Source organism: Oncorhynchus gorbuscha, linkage group LG09 (assembly GCF_021184085.1).
Source record: "Oncorhynchus gorbuscha isolate QuinsamMale2020 ecotype Even-year linkage group LG09, OgorEven_v1.0, whole genome shotgun sequence".
NCBI classification, from domain to species: domain Eukaryota; kingdom Metazoa; phylum Chordata; class Actinopteri; order Salmoniformes; family Salmonidae; genus Oncorhynchus; species Oncorhynchus gorbuscha.
In genome coordinates, this window is record NC_060181.1 from 79263384 (window position 1) to 79268242 (window position 4859).

Here is a 4859-nt window from a genome sequence, read left to right on the forward strand (position 1 = left end):
TGCTGGTCTGCAGTGATCTCCTTTAGGGTGTTGTTCCCCTGGGGTTGGTGGAGAGGAAATGTGCATCATAACCTTTTGCTTGGGATTTTTCAATGATATTCCCATCTGAGGATGAGTGGCAGGCACATCACGACTAGCCTCGTAATTCTGGAATCTCCTAAAATATCCACTAACTTGACACCTGATGTTCTGGAAGTCTCATCAGTAACATAGACAAAGAATCAAATCAAATCAAATATTATTTGTCACATGCTTCGTAAACAACAAGTGTAGACTAACAGTGAAAAGCTTACCTACGAGTCATTTTCCAACAATACAGAGTTAAATAATTTATTTTTTAAATTGTGAAACAAGGAATTAATACACAGTGAATAACGAATAACAATAACATGACTATATACAGGGAGGACCAGTACCAAGTGGATGTAATAATTTGATAGGTAATAACACTAAATCAAATCAAATCAAATCAAATTTTATTTGTCACATACACATGGTTAGCAGATGTTAATGCGAGTGTAGCGAAATGCTTGTGCTTCTAGTTCCGACAATGCAGTGATAACCAACAAGTAATCTAACTAACAATTCCAAAACTACTGTCTTATACACAGTGTAAGGGGATAAGGAACATGTACATAAGGATATATGAATGAGTGATGGTACAGAGCAGCATACAGTAGATGGTATTGAGTACAGTATATACATATGAGATGAGTGTGTAGACAAAGTAAACAAAGTGGCATAGTTAAAGTGGCTAGTGATACATGTGTTACATAAGGATGCAGTCGATGATGTAGAGTACAGTATATACATATGCATATGAGATGAATAATGTAGGGTAAGTAACATTATATAAGGTAGCATTGTTAAAGTGGCTAGTGATATATTTACATCATTTCCCATCAATTCCCATTATTAAAATGGCTGGAGTTGGGTCAGTGTCAATGACAGTGTGTTGGCATCAGCCACTCAATGTTAGTGGTGGCTGTTTAACAGTCTGATGGCCTTGAGATAGAAGCTGTTTTTCAGTCTCTCGGTCCCAGCTTTGATGCACCTGTACTGACCTCGCCTTCTGGATGATAGCGGGGTGAACAGGCAGTGGTTCGGGTGGTTGATGTCCTTGATGATCTTTATGGCCTTCCTGTAACAACGGGTGGTGTAGGTGTCCTGGAGGGCAGGTAGTTTGCCCCCGGTGATGCATTGTGCAGTCCTCACTACCCTCTGGAGAGCCTTACAGTTGAGGGCGGAGCAGTTGCCGTACCAGGCGGTGATACAGCCCGCCAGGATGCTCTCGATTGTGCATCTGTAGAAGTTTGTGAGTGCTTTTGGTGACAAGCCGAATTTCTTCAGCCTCCTGAGGTTGAATAGGCGCTGCTGCGCCTTCTTCACGACGCTGTCAGTGTGAGTGGACCAATTCAGTTTGTCTGTGATGTGTATGCCGAGGAACTTAAAACTAGCTACCCTCTCCACTACTGTTCCATCGATGTGGATAGGGGTGTTCCCTCTGCTGTTTCCTGAAGTCCACAATCATCTCCTTAGTTTTGTTGACGTTGAGTGTGAGGTTATTTTCCTGACACCACACTCCGAGGGCCCTCACCTCCTCCCTGTAGGCCGTCTCGTCGTTGTTGGTAATCAAGCCTACCACTGTTGTGTCGTCCGCAAACTTGATGATTGAGTTGGAGGCGTGCGTGGCCACGCAGTCGTGGGTGAACAGGGAGTACAGGAGAGGGCTCAGAACGCACCCTTGTGGGGCCCCCGTGTTGAGGATCAGCGGGGAGGAGATGTTGTTGCCTACCCTCACCACCTGGGGGCGGCCCGTCAGGAAGTCCAGTACCCAGTTGCACAGGGCGGGGTCGAGACCCAGGGTCTTGAGCTTGATGACGAGCTTGGAGGGCACTATGGTGTTAAATGCCGAGCTGTAGTCGATGAACAGCATTCTCACATAGGTATTCCTCTTGTCCAGGTGGGTTAGGGCAGTGTGCAGTGTGGTTGAGATTGCATCGTCTGTGGACCTATTTGGGCGGTAAGCAAATTGGAGTGGGTCTAGGGTGTCAGGTAGGGTGGAGGTGATATGGTCCTTGACTAGTCTCTCAAAGCACTTCATGATGACGGAAGTGAGTGCTACGGGGCGGTAGTCGTTTAGCTCAGTTACCTTAGCTTTCTTGGGAACAGGAACAATGGTGGCCCTCTTGAAGCATGTGGGAACAGCAGACTGGTATAGGGATTGATTGAATATGTCCGTAAACACACCGGCCAGCTGGTCTGCGCATGCTCTGAGGGCGCGGCTGGGGATGCCGTCTGGGCCTGCAGCCTTGCGAGGGTTAACACGTTTAAATGTCTTACTCACCTCAGCTGCAGTGAAGGAGAGACCGCATGTTTCCGTTGCAGGCCGTGTCAGTGGCACTGTATTGTCCTCAAAGCGGGCAAAAAAGTTATTTAATCTGCCTGGGAGCAAGACATCCTGGTCCGTGACTGGGCTGGATTTCATCTTGTAGTCCGTGATTGACTGTAGACCCTGCCACATGCCTCTTGTGTCTGAGCCATTGAATTGAGATTCCACTTTGTCTCTGTACTGACGCTTAGCTTGTTTAATAGCCTTACGGAGGGAATAGCTGCACTGTTTGTATTCAGTCATGTTGCCAGACACCTTGCCCTGATTAAAAGCAGTGGTTCGCGCTTTCAGTTTCACGCGAATGCTGCCATCAATCCACGGTTTCTGGTTAGGGAATGTTTTTATCGTTGCTATGGGAACGACATCTTCGACGCACGTTCTAATGAACTCGCACACCGAATCAGCGTATTCGTCAATATTCCCATCTGACGCAATACGAAACATGTCCCAGTCCACGTGATGGAAGCAGTCTTGGAGTGTAGAGTCAGCTTGGTCTGACCAGCGTTGGACAGACCTCAGCGTGGGAGCCTCTTGTTTTAATTTCTGCCTGTAGGCAGGGATCAGCAAAATGGAGTCGTGGTCAGCTTTCCCGAAAGGGGGGCGGGGCAGGGCCTTATATGCGTCGCGGAATTTAGAGTAACAATGATCCAAGGTTTTACCACCCCTGGTTGCGCAATCGATATGCTGATAAAATTTAGGGAGTCTTGTTTTCAGATTGGCTTTGTTAAAATCCCCAGCTACAATGAATGCAGCCTCCGGATAAATGTTTTCCAGTTTGCAAAGAGTTAAATAAAGTTCGTTCAGAGCCATCGATGTGTCTGCTTGGGGGGGATATATACGGCTGTGATTATAATCGAAGAGAATTCTCTTGGAAGATAATGCGGTCTACATTTGATTGTGAGGAATTCTAAATCAGGTGAACAGAAGGATTTGAGTTCCTGTATGTTTCCTTCATCACACCATGTCCCGTTAGTCATGAGGCATACGCCCCCGCCACTCTTCTTACCAGAGAGATGTTTGTTTCTGTCGGCGCGATGCGTGGAGAAACCCGTTGGCTGCACCGCCCTGGATAGCGTTTTCCCAGTAAGCCATGTCTCCGTAAAGCAAAGAACGTTGCAGTCTCTGATGTCCCTCTGGAATGCCACCCTTGCTCGGATTTCATCAACCTTGTTGTCGAGAGACTGGACATTGGCAAGAAGAATACTGGGAAGTGGTGCGCGATGTGCCCTTTTTCGGAGTCTGACCAGAACACCGCCGCGTTTCCCTCTTTTTCGGAGTCGTTCCTTGGGTCGCTGCATGCGTTCCATTCCGTTGTCCTGTTTGTAAGGCAGAACACAGGATCCGCGTCGCGGAAAACATATTCTTGGTCGTACTGATGGTGAGTTGACGCTGATCTTATATTCAGTAGTTCTTCTCGACTGTATGTAATGAAACCTAAGATGACTTGGGGTACTAATGTAAGAAATAACACGTAAAAAAACAAAAAACTGCATAGTTTCCTAGGAACGCGAAGCGAGGCGGCCATCTCTGTCGGCGCCGGAAGTCACACTATGTGATAAAGGAAGACCAGGATTCATTCTTTTTCTTGGTTTTGTCCGGAAATAGCCGTTAGTCTTGGGTCAAAACCATTCTGGTTATTGCTGTACTGCTGTTCCAGGCAGTTTGCTCTTGCTATACAGACTTTGAGACCAAATACCTAACTCATTGACACCCCAGAGACAGAAGACCCAGGTTGTGGGGTCCAGTCCACAAACCAGTGATGTCACACAGGGCATAATCATTTACTGGTTGGAGGAAATCCCAGTGGAGGGCTTAGAAAAACGAGACAGGAGATGTAGTGGTGTAGAAAGGGGTTGTGGCTTGTCTCCACTATTTACTAGGGCTTTAACGGTACTGAGGAAGACAATCCGTTTAAGGCCCAATAAACTATTGTTGTTATCTAATTATTCCTCAAATGTGTCAATTCTATCTTTCCTTACAAGTGTGTGGTTGCAGGAAAATAATCTTTGTTTAGCTTGTAATATTGTATGGGGTTAAACTACAATGGAAAAACCCTAAATGTACAGTAATATACAGTAACTCTCTTGTTGACTACATGGAGCGACTCATGAGAATGAGATTGTGCAGAGGAAATACATTTTTTTACATTTAAATAAATGTTCTGTCTAGGTTGCATGAAACATTGCCCATTGACTGCAACATAACCACTTTTCCCTTCCTTTGAATCGATGCATCAACGGCTCCCTCTGGAGCACAATATTTCAACAGTTTAGATAACAGACAAACACTTATTTTCTTCAAATAAACCTCTCCCACTTCTGAGTGTGGTTTGTATGTACTGTATCTGCTGTCTCAAGTCTTGGCGCTGTGAGAAGTAGGATTGTGGTTTCCAAGTTGGAGGACACTCACGGTCTAAGTGTAGAATTGATCTAAGTTAAAAATTAAATTATGCAGTCACTTATTTGTG